Genomic DNA, 23,664 nt, shown 5'->3' with positions numbered 1-23,664 from the left:
AGGAAGGATGCGAGCATAAGAGGGGTGACAATCCCAGGCAGCGGAGGCACTCAGGTGAAAACCTCCCTGTACATTGATGACGTCGCCGTTTTCTGCTCGGATCTGCTGTCCGTGCGCAGACTGATGAGCATCTGCGACCAGTTCGAACTGGCCTCGGGAGCCAAAGTTAACCACGGCAAGAGCGAGGCCATGTTCTTTGGCAACTGGGCTGACCGATCCTTTGTCCCCTTCACTGTCAGGTCAGACTACCTGGAGGTGCTGGGGATATGGTTCGGAAGGGCCGGGGCGTGCACCAAAACATGGGAGGAGCGAGTAGCCAAGGTACGACAAAAGTTGGGCATGTGGGGGCAGCGATCTCTCTCCATTGTGGGTAAGAACCTGGTCATCAGGTGCGAGGTGCTCACGTTGTTGCTCTACGTGGCGCAGGTCTGGCCCATACCCCACTCCTCTGCTGTGGCGATCACCCGAGCCATTTCCCGCTTTATCTGAAGACGCAAAATGGACAGGGTCCGGAGGGACACGATGTTCAAACCTCTGGATAAAGGCGAAAAAATGTACTCAACATCGCCCTCAACCTGATGGCCACCTTAGTATGTGGCTGCATCAAGCTGTGCGTCGAGCCCCAGTATGCAAACACCAAGTGTCACTACGTGCTGAGGTTCTATCTGACCCCGGTGTTGCGAAGGATGGATCTGGCACATTGCCACGGAACGCTCCATCCAGTTGGACTGTGCGTTCGTGGAAATGTTTGTGTGGAAAAACACCTTTGACCACCAATCCATCAGGCAGTGGTCTGCACAGAATGTCTTCAAGTATATTTTTGGAAAAGAAAAGTCTGGAAGAGGAAAGACCGGCGGGAAAGATCGGTCCAAGGCCAAGTCTCGCTCCTCCCGGGCTGGACTGCAGTTCCCGGTGGGCCATGTTCACAGGCTCCTGAGAAAGGGCAACTATGCTGAGCGTGTGGGTGCCGGAGCCCCGGTGTATCTGGCTGCTGTGCTCGAGTATCTGACCGCTGAAATCCTCGAGCTGGCTGGCAACGTGGCCCAGGACAACAAGAAGACCCGCAACATCCTCAGACACCTACAGCTGGCTGTCCAGAATGACAAGGAGCTCACCAAGCTGCTGGGAGGGGTGACCATCACTCAGGGCAGGGTGCTGCCTAATATCTAGGCCATGCTGCTGCCCAGGAAAACCAGCGCTCCGGGCACCAAAACCAAGGCAATCTGCCAGGATTTTATCAAATACCCAAAGGTTCTTTTCAGAGCCACCCACAGTATCATTCTTGTAAATCTCCTCTGTACTCTCTACACAACAATTATGTCCTTTCTGTAATGTGATGACCAGAACTGTACGCAATACTCCAGCTGTGGCCAAACCACCATTTTAAACAGTTCTCTTTTTTTTTATTTCCAAAATATACTTTATTCATAAAAATCTGTGAAAATTACATTGCCAAACAGTTTCCAAACAGCACCAAAAAATACAAACATTGCAAGGGAGATCAGTTTCCTTCAATACTGTCATGAGTTTCTTCCCAACCCTTCTGTTTCACAATTGTCATGTCAATTACAGTTTTACATTTACAGCAATTGAGAATATTAATGATACAGTTCGAGGGGTTTCCCATTGATCCAGCCCCTCAGTCCAGCTTGGTGGGGGAACCTTACACTGTGGTCTTTCCCCATTGAGCCTTTGCTGCGGCTGCCCCAAGCTTTAGTGCGTCCCTCAGCACGTAGTCCTGGACCTTGGAATGTGCCAGTCTGCAACATTCGGTGGTGGACAACTCTTTGCGTTGGAAGACCAGCAAGTTTCGGGCAGACCAAAGGGCGTCTTTCACCGAATTGATAGTCCTCCAGCAGCAGTTGATGTTTGTCTCGGTGTGCGTCCCTGGGAACAGCCCGCAGAGCACAGACTCCTGTGTTACAGAGCTGCTTGGGATGAACCTTGACAAAAACCACTGCATCTCTTTCCACACCTGCTTTGCAAAGGCACATTCCAGGAGGAGGTGGGCGACCGTCTCTTCCCCACCACAGCCAACGCGGGGGCACTGTGCGGAGGAGGCGAGACTTCAGGTGTGCATGAAGGATCTGACGGGGAGGGCACAGTTCTCGCATTACATCCCTGCTTTTGTCGACCAAGAAAGGAAAGCATTCCATATGCCTTCTTCACCACTCTATCTACCTATCCTGTCACTTTCAGGGACTTGTGGACATGCACTCCAAAGTCTCTCACTTCTTCTCCCCATCTCAATATCTTCCCGTTTATTGTGTATTCCCTTGTTTTGTTTGCCCTCCCCAAATGCATTACCTCACACTTCTCCAGATTGAATTCCATTTGCCACTTTTCCGCCCACTCAATTAATCCATTCATATCATTCTTAAGTCGACAGCCATCCTCCTCACTATCAATTACACGGCCAATTTTTGTGTCATCAGCAAATTTCCCAATCATAGCTCCCACATTTAATTCCAAAGAATTAATTTTTTTTTAAAGAGATACAGCACTGAAACAGGCCCTTCGGCCCACCGAGTCTGTGCCGACCATCAACCATCCATGTTATACTAATCCGACACTAATTCCATATTCCTACCACATCCCCACCTGTCCCTATATTTCCCTACCACCTACCTATACTAGGGACAATTTTTAATGGCCAATTAACCTATCAACCAGCAAGTCTTTGGCATGTGGGAGGAAACTGGAGCACCCGGAGGAAACACACGCAGACACAGGGAGAAGTTGCATACTCCACACAGGCAGTACCCAGAATTGAACCCGGGTCGCTGGAGCTGTGAGGCTGCGGTGCTAACCGCTGTACCACTGTGCCGCCCGTGTGGTAACACACACCACAAACAGCAAGGGACCCAACACTGAGCCCTGTGGAACGCCACTGAAAACTGCTTTCCATTCGCAAAAACATCCGTTGACTACTATCCTTTGTTTCCTGCCACTGAGTCAATTTTGGATCCAACCTGCCACATTCCCCTGTATCCCATGTGCTTTCATTTTACTGACCAGACTGCCATGTGGGACCTTATCAAATGCCTTACTAAAATCCATGTAAACCACATCCACCGCACTATCCTCATCAATGCTCCTTGTTACTTCCTCAAAAAACTCAATCAAGTCAGTGAGACATGACCTTCCCTTAACAAATCCATGCTGACTATCCCTGATTAATCCATGACTTTCCAAGTGGTAGTTTATCCTGTCCCTCAGAATTGATTCGAATAATTTACCCACCACTGAGGTCAGACTTACCACATCCTTTTAAAATAATAGTACAACGTTCGCAGACCTCCAATCCTCCGGCACCTCCCCCATATCCAGTGAGGATTTGAAGATGATCCTCAGCGCATCCACTATTTACTCCTTGGCTTCCTTTAACAACCTCAGATGCAAACCATCTGGCCCTGGTGATTTATTCATTTTCAAGGATGTCAGACCCTCTAGTACTTCCACTCTCATTATGCTTATCGTATCTAATATTTCACACTCCTCTTCTTTTACTACAATGTCTGCATCATCCCTCTCCTTTGTGAAGGCAGAGACAAAAAACTCATTAAGAACCCCGCCCACATCTTCTGGATCCACACAGAAGTTCCCTTGTACATCTCTGATAGGCCATACCCTTTCCTTAGTTATCCGCTTGCTCTTAATGGACTGATAAAACATCTTTGGGGTTTCCTTCAAGTAGTTGTATCCAGTCCACATCCACCAAATCACCTCTCAGTTTTGTAAAATTTGCCTTCCCCCAATTTCGAACTTTTACTTTTCGAGCTGCCCTGCCATTACTTAGCTTTACAAACTCATTATTGCTCGTGTAATAATTGTAATAAGTAGAATAATTTACCAGTTACTCACCGATCAGCTTCTTCCCCTGTACCATGGAGGCTGAAAAGGCAGAAAAGAAAAGAGAGACCAAAGAGCACCTCCTTCCCCGAGTCAGTGAAGTCCCTCACACATCAACTCACAGCTTTACACTCTGTCCAAACAGCACTTTCTAATTAGTAATTATTCATAAATTACACTAACTAAAACATTAGTAACCTGACCAATTACAAGGTAGCTATATGAGGGTTTTTAAACAAAGAGCTTTTTTCCCTATCCCAAAGGCTCTTTTCAGATCCACCCACAGTATCTGAAAGGGCTGATTACTGTCTGAAGTCTGCTGTACCCACACCTCTGTCTATCCCTCTTCATCTAGAACAACCAGCGTCATCTTCCATTCCTTTCACCATCATGTGTTTAACTCGCTTCTCCTTATAGACAGTCAGATATCAATGGAATAATGAAATGATCTGTGTCAGTGCTGGCCATTTCCCTGTCCTGATTTCAGACCCCACTCTGGACACTTGTTTCCCATTCCAGGACCTTCTTGTATTAATATTCAGCACCACCTGTCACTCAGAAACTTGTCTCAATGAACCGATCCTTTTACTGAACTTCCAACTGCTGCTGTCTATTTCTCGAGGGAAAGAGCTGCTCACTGTGTAAGGATGTGAGGGGAATGTAACCCGGCTGCTGGTGAGAAGGTCCCGTCTTCTCAATCAAAAGCCTTTTATTTTACTACAGTGATTCCCAGATTCCCAGCTGGTCCGTTGAGGATTTTGTTTTCACAGAAATAACTTGTTAAATACAAATCTGATTCCAACATGTCAGTAACAGGACAGAATGGGAACCTTTTAAAAGGATGAAGCAACTATTTCAGTGGCTTCTCACTGTCCCCCTGAAGCCTGTGTGAAGGGGAATTACCAATAGTCTGTAATTTATTACTTCCACACTGAGTTTGAGTTATTTGTCGTGTGAAAGATTGCTGAACGGAGTCTTTTACTGTCAGTTACGGATGAGAAGTTGACAAAAATTGGCAAAATAAAGCTGTTCATAAAATAGCACCAGCAATTTGAGTCGGTAAAAGCAAAATTGTGTTTTAAAAGTTTATTTAAACCGCTACGGGAAAATAGATTTTTATGTACTTTTCCAGTCGATCACTTCTTTTCCAAAGTGAAATTGGCGGCTTTCACAAATTCAAATATTCTGCCAGGTTGACAGGTTCAACCAATGATTTTTTGTATTTTGTGCTTCGAGATTCTCTGATTGAATCATTCCTGAGAACTAATGGCTGTGTGGCCTAATGGATAAGGCGTCTGACTTCGGTGTATTCTATGATGTTATCAGAAGATTGCAGGTTCGAGTCCTGCCACGGTTATTTTGACCCAAAGGGATTATGCAGGGATTTGGGGATCAAGTCGGGGACTGAACAGATTGGAAACCCGACATGGACTTGATGGGGCGAATGGCCTCCTCATGTTCTGTCACTGACTTCATGAGAAGAGGGTGACCAATCAGAAGTGGGCTGGGGTGACAGTGGGCTCAAACTGCAGGAATTCCAGGTCCCTGAATGACTGAGCTGAAACTGATCAGTTTCACTGCAGGAAACACCGTCTCGGGGGAAATAACTTCACAAATAATTCCATTTTGCTAATTATTCAATTATAAAACAATGGGCAGATGTGAAGGTGTGATGTTACTTTTCACTGTGAGGGGAGAATCCGCCATCTGGGTAAATCAGCAACTTTATAACATCGTCTGTACGTTTAGAAAAGAAACGATGAAAACTCTCCCCATAACCCTGGTGCGGTGGAAAGGCTCAATTCAGAGATTGGAATATAACGAGAGCACAACATAAATCATTAACTGATATTTCCGGCATAAAACACACCCCAGCTCCCGTTCCCATGTCACTGCTGTCCCTATGAGGCGGTGGGTGACTCTGAAAAGAGACTTTGTTTTGTGTTTCTGCAGGAAAACCACAAAGATCCTCCCAGGCAGTGAAACTTATCTTCCCAGAATCTCCATACCAGATTGAAACAGAAAACACAAAGACAGTGAGAAAGTTCCAGAGAGTTACTGAGCATTAAAACCAATGAAATAAACCAATTCCAGAGAGATGTTGGTGCAGCTTTTTCAGAGAGATTGTGGGTGACTCTAAAAAGAGCCGTTGTGTTTCGAGTGTTTTCACTACATGGTGGAGTTTTACTTGGAGTTGATGTACTTGGTCACTCACTTTGTCCCTTCTCACATTCCGAGCGCTTTATTGGGTGGAAATATTTATTTAGGCAGTTTCAACAGCTCAGAGCCGACATTGAGTCAGAAACCAGAAATGGGAGTACGGGACACAGACAAGGAATTGAGGCTGAACCTTTATAAATCTCACTGGTTATAGGCCTCAGCTAGAGCATTGTGTCTAATTCCATGATCCACACTTTAGCAGGAATGTCAAGGCCTCAGAGAGGGCGCAGAGGAGATTTACTAGAATGTATCAGAGATGCAAGAATTCAGCTAATGTGGAAAGAATAGGGGTCTGGGGTGTGTGAAGCTGGGGTCCTTCTTCTTCGAGCAGAGATGTTAATGAGGTAGTTAATAGTTGTGTTCAACATTGTGAAGAGTTTTTATAAGAATAAAGAAGTTTGACTGCAATTAGACAGAGCCTTGGTGAGATCACACCTGGAGCACTGTGTACAGTTTTGGTTCCCCTTACCTAAGGAAGGATATACTTGCCTTAAAGGAAGTGTATCAAAGTGTCACTCGATTGCTTCCTGGGATGAGGGGATTGTCCTATGAGAAGAGATTGAGTCGACGAGGCCGATATTCCTCAGAATCAACGGGTGGAAATCGGAAAGTTTCCCGATCCAATCTGGAGTCAGACAGGGCTGCCCTCTCTCCCCTGTCTTGTTTGTTTGCTGTATTGAACCCTTTGCTGAGTCTATAAGGAAGGATGCGAGCATAAGAGGGGTAACAATCCCAGGCAGCAGAGGCACTCAGGTTAAAACCTCCCTGCACATGGATGACGTCGCCGTCTTCTGTTCGGATCCGCTGTCCGTGCGCAGACTGATGAGCATCTGCGACCAGTTCGAACTGGCCTTGGGAGCCAAAGTTAACCACGGCAAGAGCGAGGCCATGTTCTTTGGGAACTGGGCTGACCGATCCTTTGTCCCCTTCACCGTCAGGTCAGATTACCTGAAGGTGCTGGGGATATGGTTCGGAAGGGCCGGGGCGTGCACCAAAACCTGGGAGGAGCGAGTAGCCAAGGTACGACAAATATTGGGCATGTGGGGGCAGCGATCTGTCTCCATTGTGGGTAAGAACCTGGTCATCAGCTGCGAGGCGCTCACGTTGTTGCTCTACGTGACGCAGGTCTGGCCCATACCCCACTCCTGCGCTGTGGCAGTCACCCGAGCCATTTTCTGCTTCATCTGGGGATCTAAAATGGACCGGGTCCGGAGGGACACGATGTTCAAATCTCTGGACAAGGGCAGGAAAAATGTACCCAAGTGGCCCTCATCCTGATGACCATCTTCGTGTGCGGCTGCATCAAGCTGTGTGTGGACCTCCAGTACACAAACTCCAAGTGTCACTGCGTGCTGAGATTCTATCTGTCCCCGGTGTTGCGAAGAATGGGCCTGGTCACATTGCCGCGGAACGCTCCATGCAGTTGGGCCGTGCCATACCACCTGTCCTTTGTGGAGCAGTTTCTGCGGGAAAACACCTTTGACCACCGGTCCATCAGGCAGTGGTCTGCACGGAATGTCCTCAAGGCCCTACGGGAAAAGGAGATGGTGGATCCTGTTGGATGGGTCCCCGAGCAGACCGTCAAAGTCATTTGGCAGAATGCCTCATCACCAGAACTTTCAAACAAGCACCAAGACGTAGCTTGGCTGGTGGTGAGAAGGGCCCTCCCCGTCAGATCTTTCATGCACACCCGAAGTCTCGCCCCCTCCGCACAGTGCCCCCGCGTTGGCTGTGGTGGGGAAGAGACGGTCGCCCACCTCCTCCTGGAATGTGCCTTTGCAAAGCACGTGTGGAAAGAGATGCAGTGGTTTTTGTCAAGGTTCATCCCAAGCAGCTCTGTAACACAGGAGTCTGTGCTCTACAGGCTGTTCCCAGGGACGCACACCGAGACAAACATCAGCTGCTGCTGGAGGACTATCAATTCGGTGAAAGACGCCCTTTTGTCTGCCCGAAACTTGCTGGTCTTCCAGCGCAAAGAGTTGTCCACCACCGAATGTTGCAGACTGGCACATTCCAAGGTCCAGGACGACGTGCTGAGGGACGCACTGAAGCTTGGGGCAGCCGCAGCAAAGGCTCAATGGGGAAAGACCACAGTGTAAGGTCCCCCCACCAAGCTGGACTGAGGGGCTGGATCCATGGGAAACCCCTCGAACTGTATCGTTAATATTCTCAATTGATGTAAAAATAAAACTGTAATTGGCATGACAATTGTGAAACGGAAGGGTTGTGAAGAAACTCATGACAGTATTGAAGGAAACTGATCTCCCTTGCAATGTTTGTATTTTTTGGTGCTGTTTTGAAACTGTTTGGCAATGTAATTTTTACAGATTTTTATGAATAAAGTATATTTTGGAAATTAAAAAAAAATATTCCTCAGAATTTAGAAGAGTGAGAGGTAATCTTACTGGCACCTAAAAATCTTAAGGGATTTAACAGGGTAAATGCTGGGAGGATGTTTCCTCTGGCTGGGGAGTCTAGAACTAGGGATCACAGTCTCAGTATAAATGGCTCAATCATTTAGGACTGAGAAGAGGAGAATTTTTTTTCACTCAAAGCATTATGAATCTTTGGAATTCTCTACGCACAGTGGTTAGCACCGCAGCCTCACAGCTCCTGTGACCTCGGTTCCGTTCAGGGTATTGCCTGTGCGGAGTTTGCAAGTTCTCTCTGTGACCGCGTGAGTTTCCGCCGGGTGCTCCAGTTTCCTCCCACAGCCAAAGTCTTGCAGATTGATAGGTAAATTGGCCATTGTAAATTGCCCCTAGTGTAGATAGGTGGTAGGAGAATGGTGGGAATGTGGTAGGGAATATGGGATGAATGGAGGATTAGTATAAATGGGTGGTTGTTGGTCGGCACAGACTCGGTGGGCTGAAGGGCCTGTTTCAGTGCTGTATCTCTCTGTGACTGTAGAGCTGTGGATGCTCAATCATTGGGTATATCCAAGAGAGAGATCGATAGGTTTTTGGATACTAAGGGAATCAAGGGATCTGTGCTAGTGTGGTAAGATGGAGTTGATGAAGGAGATCAGCTGTGATCTTATTGAATGGCAGAGCTATTTCGATGGGCCGAATGGCCTACTCCTATTTTTTATGTAAAGTTCCATTCCTCTCAGGGAATATTTTATTTTCAAAAAGAGAAATACTGCACACACTGGAAATCTGAATAATAACAGAAGATTCTGGAAACACTCAGCAGTTCCAGTAGTATCTGTGGAGAGAGGAAGGTAGGAGCAATGTTTCAGGTCTATAGAAGGGTCACAGAACTGGACCACTAACCCGAGCTTCTCTTCTCCACAGTTGTTTCCGGACTGGCTGAGTGTTTTCAGTATTTTAGGCTTTTTCTTTCTGTATTTCATCCTTTTCCCATTTGACTATTTGCTGTGAAACTTTCAGCGTTGTGCTCAATTCTTTGTGTCGTTGTGTTTTCTTTATTTGAAGTAATGTAAATAGTATCCTGAAATGAATTTGACAAATGGTTGGGCAAATTGTTACAACCAGTTTTTGAGCAAGTTCTCCACATGCACAGTGAAGGATTCCTTCACATTTGCGAAGACCATACAGGACTTGCATATCGATAGCAATGCCGTGTCCATGTGTTCATTTGACATTGCTAGCCTATTCACCAATGTACCACTTCAGGAAGCCATAGATATTTGCACTGCAGTGCTATATCATGGTGATCTAGACCCGTCACCATTGTGTGAATCCGTATTCATTGAACTTATGAACTCGGCAACTTGCACAGTTCAGTTCAGTTTTATTGACACCATGTATCGCTGGTGTTGCCATGGGATCCCCTCTAGGCCCAGCTCTCACAAACATCTTTGTTGGATTCCATGACAAACCTGTTTTTAAGGGAATGACACCTAACCTCCGACCTCTTGCATATTTCCAATATGGAGATGATACGTTTGCTATATTTGAATCCGCAGCTGCATGAAATAATTTCCTTGCACGTCTTCATGGGCTCCATCCTACACTCAAATTCACCTTTAGAATGGAGCAGTCAAATGAGCTCCCTTTCCTTGATGTACTAATTGAGAAATCTGCTAAGTGGTTTTCTACCACGGTCTACCGCAAACCTACCTTCACTGGTCAATACACACGTTGGGATTATTACAGTTCCACGCGCTATAAGATTGGTCTTATCGACAACCTCATAAATAGGGCTGAGCCATTTGCTCACCATGCAAGCTTGATGCTGAAATAGGGCGAATCAAAGACATCCTGCATTACAATGGCTACACTGATCAGATCATTTCTCACTGTATATCACACAAACTTATAAACGGGCTGAAGGACGTCATTTTGAGCCCTGAAAAGTGCCCAGTCTCCCTCAAATTACCCTGGAAGGGTAATATATCCCCAGTATTTGAGTAACAGGTGAAGCGAGCTGTTTCCTACTGTTCCTATGCAGGAGCAACAAGTGTGGTGTTCGCCACTAACAGGATGCTGCTGTCAAGCAAAAGAGACGTCCTGCCTATCACACAAATAAGTAACGTGATATATGAATTTCAATACCAGTGTGATGCTAGGTTTCTAGACCGTACATCCCAAAACTGGCGGATTGTATCAAATAACATGTCCCTTCTGCTGTTCGCAATGGGCCCTACCCAACCAACCCGTGCTTGCAAAACTCAAAACACAGTATCCAACATGAGATGTGATTCCACAATAGGACAACATTTGATAAATAATTCTCAGTGTGCTAAGAATTACACTGACAACCGATTTAAGACTGTCAGTAGGGCTCGCAGTGTGGTGCATTGGTGTGTACTGTAAACTACATGTATTAATACACAGGGCCCTGTTCTTTGCAGACAGAAAGAACATGCACACACATTGTGCCAGTTTCAGCTAAACAAAATAAGTGACAGCCATTCACTGGCTCATTCCACAGGGCAATGCCTTGACCAATCAGAGTCAAGCTGCCTGGTTTAAATTTCAAACAAAGCTGGGCAGTTATCTGTCAGTTACCATAAACTGATGCATTCTGAATGGCAATGCCTCGACCAATCAGAGCTCATTTGCCAACCAATCAGCACTCTCTTCTCATACAGAAGAAAGTTGTTGTTTTCCTTTAAATTGGTATTCTTGTGGATAGCCCTGCTGAGTGCAAGACGAAAACAACTGGCTACCAAAGTCTGGACAACATGTCACTATTTTCTCGAAATGATTACTTTTATTTTCAATATAAAAATAAAAAGCAATATGAGTGTAACATTTACAGACAAATTCTATTACCTCAAATTGCCTGATTCTTTCACACTGACAGACTATGTGAACTACTGTCCCGATTTTGCAGTTCTCACTTCCAGTTAGCAAATGTCAGCAATCTGTGATACAGTGCAGTTTACAGACCAGACCGTCAATCACAACATGCAATAATTGTTCAGCTTCTGTTGGACTGGTGGGATTTAGAAATACTAGGAATGAGATGAGCTGTTATTGTATTTAATTATTTCTTTCATGGGATGTGGACGTCGCCAGCCAGGCCAGCATTTATTGTCCATCCCTAATTGCCCATGAGAAGGTGGTGGTGAGCTTCCTTCTTGAACCACTGCAGTCCATGTGGGGTAGGTACATCCACAGTGCTATTAGGAAGGGAGTTCCAGGATTTTGACCCAGCGACAGTGAAGGAATGGCGATATAGTTCCAAGTCAGGATGATGTGTAGCTTGGAGGAGAACTTTCAGGTGGTGGTGTTCCCATGCATCTGCTGCCCTTGTCCTTCTAGGCAATAGAGGATGCAGGTTTGGAAGGTGCTGCCTGAGTAGCCTTGGTGCATTGTTGCAGTGCATCTTGTAGATGGTACACACTGCTGCCACTGTACGTCAGTGGTGGAGGGAGTGAATGTTGTGGATGGGGTGCCAATCAAGCGTGTTGCTTTGTCCTGGATGGTGTCGAGCTTCTTGAATGTTGTTGGAGCTGCACCCATCCAGGCAAGTGGAGAGTATTCCATCACACTCCAGACTTGTGCCTTGTAAATGGTGGACAGGCTTTGGGGAGTCAGGAGGTGAGTTACTCACCGCATGGTTCCTATCCTCTGACCAGCTCATGTAGTCACACTATTTATAAGGCTACTCCAGTTCAGTTTCTGGTCAATGGGAACCCCCAGGAAGTTGATAGTGGGGGATTCAGCGATCGTAATGCCGTTGAATGTCAATGGGAGATCGTTAGATTCTCTTTTGTTCGAGATGGCCATTGCCTGGCACTTGTGTGGCGCGAATGTTACTTGCCACTTATCAGCCCAAGCCTGGATATTGTCCAGGTCTTGCTGCATTTCTACATGGACTGCTTCAGTATCTGAGGAGTCGCGAATGGTGCTCAATTTTGCAATCATCAGTGAACATCCCCATTTCTGACCTTATGATTGAAGGAAGGTCACTGATGAAGTAGTGAAGAAGGTTGGGCCGAGGATACTACCCTGAGGAACTCCAGCAGTATGTCCTGGAGCTGAGATGATTGACCTCCAACAATCACAACCATTTTCTTTTGTGCTAGGTACGATTCCAACCAGTGGAGAGTTTTCCTCTTGATTCCCATTGACTCCAGTTTTACTCTGGCTCCTTGATGCCATACTCAGTCAAATGCTACCTTGATGTCAAGGGCAGACACTCTCACCTCACCTCTTGAGTTCAGCTCTTTTGTCCTTGTTTGAACCAAGGCTGTAATCAGGTCAGGAGCTGAATGGCCCTGGCGGAACCCAACTGAGCATCACTGAACAGGTTATTGCAAAGCAAGTGCTCCGTCGATGACATCTTCCATCACTATACTGATGATTGAGAGTAGACTGATGAGGCAGCAATTGGCTGGGTTGGATTTGTCCCGCTATTTGTGTACAGGCCATACCTGGGCAATTTTCCACATTGCCGGGTAGATGCCAGTGTTGTAGCTGTACTGGAACAGCTTGGCTAGGGGCACGGCAAGTTCTGGAGCACAGGTCTTCAGTACTATTACCGGAATATTGTCAGGGCCTGTAGCCTTTGCTGTATCCAGTGCCTTCGGTCGTTTCTTGATATCACGTTGAGTGAATCGAATTGGCTGAAGACTGGCATCTGTGATGCTGGGGACTTCAGAAGGAGGCCGAGATGGATCATCAACCTGGCACTTCTGGCTGCAGATTGTTTCAAATTCTTCATCCTTATCTTTTGCACTGATGTGCTGGGCTCCCCCAGCATTGAGGTTGGGGATATTTGTGGAGCCACCTCCTCCTGTTGGTTGTTTAATTGTCCACCACCATTCATCATTGGATGTGGCAGGGTGTAGATCTGATCCGTTGGTTGTGGGATCACTTAGCCCTGTCTATTACATGCTGCTTCTGCTGTTTGGCATGAAAGTAGTCCTGGGCTGTAGCTTCATCAGGCTGATGCCTCATTTCAAGGTATGCCTGGTGCTACTCCTGGCATGCCCTCCTGCACTCTTCATTGAATTAGGGTTGATCCCCCAGCTTGTTGGTAATGTTAGAGTGGGGGAATATGCCGGGCCATGAGGTTATAGAATGTGGTTGAGTACAATTCTGCTGCTGCTAATGGTCCACAGCACCTCATGGATGCCCAGTTATACATTGCTAGATCTGTTCAAAATCTATCCCATTTAGCACAGTGGTAGTGGCACACAACACAATGCAGGGTATCCTCAATGTGAAGACGGGACATCATCTCCACAAGGACTGTGCAGTGGTCACTCCAACCAATACTGTCATGGACTGATGCATCTGCGGCAGGCAGATTGGTGAGGATGAGGTCAAGTATGTTTTTCCCTCTTGTTAGTTCCCTCACCACCTCCCGCAGACACAATCGAGCAGCTATGTCCGTTAGGACTCGGCCAGCATGGTCAGTAGTGGTGCTACCGAGCCACTCATGGTGATGGACATTGAAATCCCTCAGCCAGACTACATTCTGTGCCGTTGCCACCCTCAGTGCTCCCTCCAAGTGGTGTTCATCAGTCTCTCGCTGTCTCTTGCTGGTTTGCTCAGTGACTTTGTCTGTTCATTTCTGGGTCCTGATAATCTCTTCCTGGTTTTCTGTGTGTCTTTCTCTGTCTGCCTCATTGTCGGTGCTGTTACTCCGTGTCCTTGTGTCATTGTGCAGTGAGGGCGAGTCCGTCAGCACGTGTGTTGCTGAGTCCGGGATTCTTGAGAAATCCGACTACAATCCTATTTTGATAAAAACATTGGGGAAATGAACATATTTAACTAACAGGCAGCTGAAATCCAACATAGCAGTTAGCAAAGTGGCGCAGCGGAATTGTGCTGGGCCCATAACCCAGAGGTCGATGGATCAAAACCATTTTCTGCTATTTATGTTTGGTAATAACACAAACAGTTCACTTTCAAAACATCAAGTATTTCCCCATAATAACACGATGCTTCCAAAGGCACTCTATTGCAATCAGCTTCTTCCTTCTAGTGAACACATCAATCATCAACAAATCGCTTTTGCTCACACGAACACAAGCTGCAAACACGGACCAGCCGAGTCTCTCCCTCTTTGTCAACCCCTTCCTGCAGAGCCTCCTCTCCACCACCAGATGGTGATGTTGGCCACAATAAAACCAGGACAAATGGTCACAGTGAGGAGACGGTCAGTAACAGAAAATAAAACAATAACAGGGAAAACCTTTACACAACAACAGGGTACATCTTTACACAACAGAAAACATATTTACACACCAGGAAATACCTTTGGACAACGGAGAATACAATCATACAAATGCCTTGTGTTTCCATCTCAGTCTCGTTGTCTCTCTCTCTGTCCCTCACTTTTGCTTCCTCACAGTCTATTCTTGGTTTTCTGTGTGTTTTTCTCTCTGTCCCGTTGTCGATGGTGTTACTCAGCGTCCTTGTAACATTGTGTAGCCAGGCTGAGCCTCCCAACACCTGTGTTGCTGTAATAAAGACAGAAAATGCTGGAAATGCTCAGCAGGTCTGGCAGCATCTGTGCAGAGAGAAACAGTTAACAGTTCAGATCTGTTTCCTTAGCTCACATTAACTTTGTTTCTTTCTCCACAGATGCTGCCAAACCTGCTGAGCATTTCAAGCATTTTCTGTTTATATTTCAGATTTCCAGCATCCGCAGTATTTTGCTTTTGTATGTGTGTTGCTATGTCTGGGACTGTTTGAGTGCAATGCTATTGCTTTATAAACAGCGTTGAAACAAACATTTATCTAGTTAACACACAACACCAAAACACAGCTGGATATAAACAGCAGCCTGCAGCAGAGGGCGCAGTGGAAGTTTATTAACACAAATAATTCACCAACAATATATTTACTGCTATCCACAATCACACCACGCTTCATCTTAACACGTTTTACTCTTTATTTACATCAACTTCTTGCTTCCAATAAACACTTCAATTTGGAACACAGCTTCCAAATCACCTTTATTCACAAACCCGAACACAAGCTGCAAATGCTGCAAACACACACCAGCCCAGACTTTCCCCTTTCTGTCAACCCATTCCTGCATCACTGCCTCTCCACCAACAGTTGTTGCTCGAATCATACAATCATAGAATGGCTAAAGCACAGAAGGAGGCCATTCGGCCTGACGAACCCATGCTGGCTCTCTGCTAAAGCAACTCACCTCGTCTCACTCCCCAGTCAGTTCAATTTCGGTGGTGGGAAAACTTCTCGAAAGAATAATTCGGGACAAAATTAATAGTCCCATGGACAAATGTGGGTTAATTCAGGAAAGACAGCATGGATTTCTTCAGGGAAAATCATGTTTAACTGTCCTGCTGGAGTTTTTTGATGAGGTAACAGAGAGGGATGATGAGGGCAATGCTGTTGATGTGGTGTACATGGACTTTCAAAAGGTCTGGCAGCATCTGAAAGGTCACTGACCTGAAACATTAACTCTGTTTCTCTCTCTACAGATGCTGCCAGACCTGCTGAGTATTTCCAGCACTTTTTGTTTATATTTCAGATTTCTAGCATCTGCAGTATTTTGCTTTTATTGACTTTCAAAAGGAGTTTGATACAGTGCAACACAACAGACTTGTGAGCAAAGTTATAACTCATGGAATAAAAGGGACAGTAGTAACATGGATATGGAATTGGCTGAGTGACAGGAAACAAAGAGTAGTGAGCAATGGATGTTCTTCGGGCTAGAGGAAGGTTTGTAGTGGAGTTCCCCAGGAGTCAGTGTTGGGACCCTTGCCTTTCCTGATATATATTAATGACCTAGACCTTGGTGTACAGGGCAGAATTTCAAAGTTTATGGATGATACGAAAATTGGAAGCATTGTGAACTGTAAGGATGATAGTGTAGAACTTCAAAAGGACATAGACAAGTTGGTGGAATGGGAGGACAGATGACAGGTGAAGTTCAATGCTGAGAAATGTGAATTGATTCATTTCGGTAGGAAGAACATGGAGAGACAATATAGAATAAAGGGTACAATTCTAAAGGGGGTGCAGGAGCAGTGGGACTGGGGTTATATGTCATTGGTTGAGAGAGTGGTTAATAAAGCATACAGTATCCTCGGCTTTAGTAATAGAGGCATAGAGTACAAGAACAAGGAGGTCATGTTGAACTTGTATAAGACACTAGCCTCAGCTGAAGTACTGCATCCAGTTCTGGGTGCCACACTTTAGGAAAGATGTGAAGGCATTGGAGAGATTATGGAAAAGATTCACGGGAATGGTTCCAGGGATGAGGGACTTCAGTTATGAAGATAGATTGGAGAAGTTAGGACTGTTTTCCTTGGAGAAAAGAAGGCTAAGAGGAGATTTCATAGTGGTATTCAAAATGATGAGGGGTGTGGACAGAGTGGATAGGGAGAAACTGTTCCCACTTGTGAAAGGATCGAGAATGAGAGGGCACAGATTTAAAGTAATTGGTAAAAGAAGCAAAAGCGACATGAGGAAAAACTTTTTCACACAGCGAGTGGTTAAAGTATGAACTGCCTGAAAATTTGATGGAGGCAGGTTTAATTGAAGAATTCAAAGGGGAATTAGACTGTTATCTGAAAAGGAAGAATGTGCAGGATTATGGGGAGAAGACGGGGAAGTGACATGAGGTGAATTGCTCATTTGGAGAGTCAGTGCAGAGACGATGGGCCAAATGGCCTCCTTCTGGGCAGTAACAATTCTGTGATTTTGTGATTCCACTATTCAAGTCATTTCTATATTTGGTGGTCCTGACACTGACCCTTGTGGACATCACTGTTCACCATCTTCCATTCTGAAAAACAACCAAATACCACAACTCGCTTTTCTTGATATTTCATCCATTTTTAAATCCAAGCAGATATTGACCCTCCTATTCCAGGAGCCTCAGTTTTGTTACCCAACCTTTTATGTGGTAGTTTGTCAAACGCTTTCTGAAAATCCATATAGACAACATCCATTGCTTTTCCTTCATCAACCTTTTCTGTTACTTCATCAAAAAAATCAGTTATATTAGTGAAGAAGTGGAAAGGTGCTGAACCTCTCAGTTTTCGGTCCACCCAAACCAAGTTCAAGGCCTGAATAATGAACCGATTGCCTCATTAGTTCTGTGAATAATACAATGATTTAATAGACAAAGTTTTGAAACATTCCTGCCCATAAATCTTGGTAACAGAGAGTGTGTGGATCTCCTGACTCAGAATGTTTAATGGATACAGTCCTCAGATCCGACAAGGAACCCCGGAACATCCACAGTAAAGACAGTGTGGATGAGGAAATGTAAGAGCTGGGAGCTGAAACTCAGGGACGGCCGAGCTCTCCTGTCATTGAGCTTGTGTGTCTGCTCTGCTCGCCGCACTTCCGGCTCTACTTTGTTTCCAATGAAAAGATGAAAAGGGCCGTTCGGTTTCCCTCTCACTGACAGCGTGTTTCACTCGGGTTAATATAACCCGGGACTTTTGCTGCTGAAATGAATTCTGCAAGGTCCCAGCAAACACACCGGCTCCCTCCTTTCTCCCCTCCTTCTATCGGATTGTTTTACCAGGAGGGGCTCAATAATAACAAACCCCCTGCAGGGAATGACCGCAAATTGAGCATCTAAATGGGGCAAGTGGGCAGCTTTCTGGGTTCTAGGTTCCCCCTACCCCGCCCCTCCCTCCCTCCAGTCCAAGCCCCTCTTCACTTTCTTTGGGACTTTGATGAGGGTGAAATGGGGAAAGTTCCCATTGATGTTTGAATGCTGAATTGCTGCAGGGATCTGCGCACGCGCGACATAGCCCCGCCCCCCAGTGTGACGTCACAATGAGGAGTGGAGCGCATGCGCAGTCTTTCCCCAACCCAGTCTGTGAGGCCATTCACTCAATCAGGGGAAGATGCTTGAAATCAGCTGCTAGTGGAGACTTCCCGGGCCCGGGGGAAGGGAACAAACAGCATCTGCTTCCAGCAGCCACTGCTTTGGGAGCGTGTCCGCAGATGTGCTCAGAGATTAGCATTGAGTGGTGGGAAGTTGAGGGGGAGTCGGGGAGTGTTTGTAACAGACACTGTGGAGCAGGAGCTGCTCCCGGAACATGGAGTGAGCCGGGGACACGGGGAAGGGAGAGTTCATTCTCGGACAGTGTCTGTACAGGCTCAGGGAGACACAATGGGAAGAAATCACTATTGAAAATCACTGACAATTTCACCACCCAAAGGAGAGGGAATTTTCCTGCTTTAGTTCCAGTCTCTCACTGTTTGTTGGATCGTGAACAGTGGGGGGAAAATAGCCGCAAAATAACGATGTGGACAGTTAGACAAAGAGCATTTATTGCAGACACCAGGTGAGAAGTGTGAAAGGCACATTTTAAATAGTGGCTGCTTGTTTTCCGTTGAAATAGAAATGTGACTGTGTAAAGGTCACTGCTCTATCGGACAGTCCCAGTCATTGAGCAGTGCAGGGCTTGTGTTGTTTCTGAATGTCACAAACTTGTTGTAAAACCACTGCCAACACCTGGTAAACAGAAGCTGAATACTGCAGTACTGCAGTGGACTCAGACACTGACACTGTTTGTGTTCCTGGTTTTCATTTTGTGATTGTTCATAATGATTATTATTGGGACAATTACATTGATCGCTTTTGTATCTTCTACCTCACCAGTTCTTTCATTCCTGCAGGAAAATACATGAAGGAACCTGAATGGATGTGGTGATTCTGGGACGCAAGGAAAAGTGCAGTGATCTCGTTCCAACACACAGTCGGTACAGGATCACTCCCAAAGCACAGAGATACTGCCAGCTCATCAGTTCCACTGGAACAAACAAAAGAAGTAGTCAGACAGACACTGATCCCAAAGTCAAGAGACACATTTTCAATCCAACAGTCAAACAACAGCATGAGAGACAGAAGTTGTTTCTATTTCACTCCAATTCAATACAACTGACAGGTTGATACATCAATCACAGTCCAAAAACAAACTCACTATCAGATCTAAATAAACTCTGTCACCATGGTCACATTTTAACTATAAAATCTGAAATAGAACAGACAAAATTTACAGAATTGAAAGGTACAGAATGAATGGGTGGCACAGTGGTGCAGCGGTTAGCACCGCAGCCTCACAGCTCCAGGGACCTGGGTTCAATTCTGGGTACCGCCTGTGTGGAATTTGCAAGTTCTCCCTGTGACCGCATGGGTTTTCGCCGGGTGCTCCAGTTTCCTCCCACTGCCAAAGACTTGCAGGTGATAGGTAAATTGGCCATTGTAAATTGCCCCTAGTGCAGGCAGCTGGTAGGGAATATGGGATTACTGTAGGGTTAGTATAAATGGGTGGTTGTTGGTCGGCACAGACTTGGTGGGCCAAAGGGCCTGTTTCAGTGCTGTATCTCGAAATAAAACATAAATAGAATGCAAGGAGGCTTCAAGGGGATTTGGACAGGTTAAATGAATGGGCAAGAACATGGCAGATGGAATATAATGTAAATAAGTGTGAAGTTCTCCACTTTGGTAGAATAAACAGAAAGATAGAGTATTTCTTAAATGGTGAGAGGCTGGGAAGTGTCGATGTCCAAAGGGACCTTGGTGTCCTTGTTCATGAGACACTAAAAGCTAGTATGCAGGTGCAGCAAGCAATTAGGAAGGCAAATGGTATGTTGTCTTCTTTGAAAGCGTATTTGAGTACATGAGTAAAGATGTATGAAGTCCAGATGAGACCGCACCTGGAGTATTCTGTACAATTTTGGTTTCCTTATCTAAGGAAGGATAGACTTGTCATAGAGGGAGTGCAACAGAGATTCACCGGTCTCATCCCCTAGGATGGTGGGATTGTCTTATGATGAGAGACTGCAAAAACTGGGCCAAAATTCTCTAGAGTTTTGAAGAATGAGAGGTGATCTCATTGAAACAGACAAAGTTCTTACAGAGTGTCACAGGGTAGATATGGATAGGATGTTTCCTCTGTCTAGTGAGTGTAGAACAAGGGGACACAGACTCAGAATAAGGACAGGCCATTTGAGACTGAGATGAGCAGGAATTTCTTTACTCAGAGGGTGAGAAATCTGTGGAATTCTTTATCCCCGAGGGCTGTGGAAGATCAATCATTGAACATATTCAAGACAGAAATCGATAGATTTCTAAATACTAACAAGATCAAGGGATATGGAGATAGCAGGGAAAAATGGCGTAGAGGTAGATGATCAGTCACGATCTGTTTGAATGTTGGAGCAGGCTCGATGGGCTGAATGGCCTAATGCCCCTATTTCCTATGATCCTATTAATCCCAATAATGTACATCAGACGTTAGACCAAGTTATGGAGTTTTGAAGAATGAGAGGTGATCTCATTGAAACCTACAAAATATTTAAAGGACAGTCAGGGTAGATGCAGCTAAGAGGTTTCCCCTGGTTGGGGAGTCGAGAACCAGGGGACGCAATTTCAAAATAAGGGGCAAGCCACTTAGGACAGAGATGAGGAGAAATGTTGTTACTCAGAGGGTTGTGAATCTTTGGAATTCTGTAACCCAGAGGGCTGTGGAAGCTCAGTCATTGAGTATGTTTAAAGCAGAGATTGATAGATTTCTAAATACAAATGACATAAGGGTATATGAGGAAGGTGTGGGGAAAAGGGCATTAAAGTGGACGATCAGCCATGATCATATTGAATGGTGGGGCAGGCTCGATGGGCTGAATGGCCGACTCCTGCTCCTATGTTCCTCACTCCACATTATCGATGAGACACAGCCTCAGGCCGACTTGTCGGGTGTTGCAAACAGATAACACTGCTTCTGATCTTCACCAGAACAGAGAGTGAGATGTAACATTGATCATCAAACAGACTGTGAGAGAATACAACAGGATAAAACACATGGAGAGACACTGTGGAATAACAAATAGATTTGATTGGAATGTTGAATTTTGATTGGAATGGATAAAACAGCAGAAACAGCAGATTATATCGGGACAGAAAAGAGAAACTGATGGGAAGAAGGAAGAAAAGAAAGGATGGATCTGTTCACTTTTTTCAGTTTTTTCACTGGTCCATCAAAGCTGGATTAAAAAAAGATGCAAAAAACAGAGAATTTCACCAAAAAGGGAGATTAAATGCTGCCGAAACCTTGGATCGAAGGATGCCCCAACAGATCACCTGTTTAACTGTCTCCTCACTGGGGGATTTCAATCAATGAGCAATATTATTTTCTACTTTTCTTTTGTTAAATGAAACCACTACTGTCACTTGGAGTTAATATCCCTGTGTTCCAACTCCTGAATAATAAAATTGTGAGTTTCGCGATATTTTCTGGACACATTTCCTGCTGAAAGAACTGAGAACTCTTTTCTAATTTACACAATACTAGATGCACACTCATCAAGCCTCCGAAACTAGCATCCTTGGTGGTGCTCTCTCTTCTCCCAAACCTCATCTCATGTGACTGTTACATCATCACTCTGATTGTGGGAGGGGTTAATCCCACTGTTTTCAGCATTAACCCTTTACATCCTCATACTGCACTGTCTGTCCAAAAAAATTGGTGGAGGGAACTTGAATTATCAAAACTGCAACAGCTGCCAGTTGAAAATCAACTCAACCCATCAGAGAGAGACTGTCAGAGAACTTCCTGCATCCAGTCCTGACCCTGTCACATTAAGCAGCTGCTCACCCAGACCCCACTTTCATCAACACTGAACATTTTTACTGAAACCCTTCAAATACTGCTTATAAAAGGCCGCAAAGATCAAAGTTCACACAGTTATATTAAATACAACAAAGTTTAATATCTTCTCACCGTTTCTCGGTAACCACATGAGACATAGGTTTTCTTATTTGGTTCCTTTGATTTTTCTTGTTCCTGACTGACAAATATTCCAAACCTCACATAAACCCTCCCACTTGCGTCATGTCCCAGTCTCGGTTAAAAGCAACACATAATGACACAAACACTCTCCTTCAGTGAGATTAATATCAAGCTGTTTTCCAGGTTGAATGTAATTGTGAACAAATTTATGTCAAGGAAGTTACCTTTGATGTATCAGCACTGAAATTCTGTCCAAGGAGGAACAGCCATTCCAAACTCAGATCCTTCACAAAGGCTGTTTTTTTATGTGATTGAAATTCATCATGTATTTTGAATTAAAGTTCACAAGACACAGATGTTAATATTGACAATGAAACTTTTCAAACATGTTGCTACTGTGAAATAAGGCTCTGCTGGGAGTTGAACCCAGGATCTCCTGTTTACTAGACAGGTGCTTTAACCAACTAAGCTACAGAGCCAGATCACAAATGGGTATACAATTGAAATCAGAGGAAGGCCTTGTAGATGGTGGGCAGGCTTTGGCAAGTCAAGAGCTGAGTTCGTCACGGCAGAGTTCCCAGCCTCTGACTCGCTCTTGTAGTTGTAGCTGTGGTTGTAATTGTAATAGGCAACCGTCCGTCTCGGAAGACGATGGGCTACACTCGGTGTGTACGTCACTTCTGTGTGAAACATCGTTTGTTGTGGCTGTAGAGGATGACTCGTGAGTGACGATCCCTTCCGCAGCTGGTACAGATGAATATCATTGGCCCGAGGTCGACTGATAATTTTTCCTTCCTCTGAGCTCTCTTTCCCACCATCTGGTCATTTCTTTTGTCCTCTGCTTTTCCCATGGTCTTCCTGAATGCCTTTCTCCAGGAATTCCAGTCAGCAGGAAGGACTTCCCATGCATCGACTCCAATCCCAGTCTGCTTGAGATCTCGCTTTGCAGATGTCCTTGTATCACAGACGTGGGTGACCTGTTGGTCTCGTGCTGATAGCAAGCTCGCCAAAGAGCATGTCTTTGGCAAAGCGACCGTCATCCATTCAGCACACATGACCCAGTCAACAGAGTCACTGCTGACTCAAGAGGGCAAACATGCTGCAGATCCCTGCACGCTGGTGTACTTCTGCATTCGGCACTCTGTCCTGCCAGGAGATGCCCAATATCCATCTGAGACAGCGGAGGTGGAAGCTGTTCAGCTGCTTTTCTTGGCTTGCATAAGTTGTTGATGCTTCTCTACTATAAAGGAGGGTGCTGAGAATACAAGCCTGTTACACGCGGAGTTTTGTATTTTCGATCAGTTTGCTGTCGGTTCACACTCGTCTTCTCAACTTTGACATGACAGCTGCAGCATTGACAATCCTGGTGCTGATTTCAGTATCAAGGGACAGATTGCTGGTGATTGTTGATCCAAGGTATGTGAAGCTGTTGA

At 45.4% G+C, this 23,664-nt stretch overlaps 2 non-coding genes across 2 annotated transcripts; one reads left to right on the top strand and one right to left on the bottom strand.

Moving 5' to 3' along the window:
* Positions 1-5,120: 5,120 nt before the first annotated feature.
* Positions 5,121-5,209, top strand: trnar-ucg (transfer RNA arginine (anticodon UCG)). Its single transcript is given in 2 exon segments — positions 5,121-5,157; positions 5,174-5,209. It is a non-coding gene; the product is annotated as a tRNA-Arg (tRNA).
* A 17,427-nt stretch (positions 5,210-22,636) lies between these two features.
* On the bottom strand, positions 22,637-22,710 carry trnat-agu (transfer RNA threonine (anticodon AGU)). The gene has a single exon. It is a non-coding gene; the product is annotated as a tRNA-Thr (tRNA).
* Positions 22,711-23,664: the final 954 nt, after the last annotated feature.

Source organism: Heterodontus francisci, chromosome 35 (genome assembly GCF_036365525.1).
Source record: "Heterodontus francisci isolate sHetFra1 chromosome 35, sHetFra1.hap1, whole genome shotgun sequence".
Taxonomy (NCBI): domain Eukaryota; kingdom Metazoa; phylum Chordata; class Chondrichthyes; order Heterodontiformes; family Heterodontidae; genus Heterodontus; species Heterodontus francisci.
The sequence above is the reverse complement of the archived record's forward strand: the minus strand, read 5'-3'. Positions and strand labels throughout refer to the sequence as shown.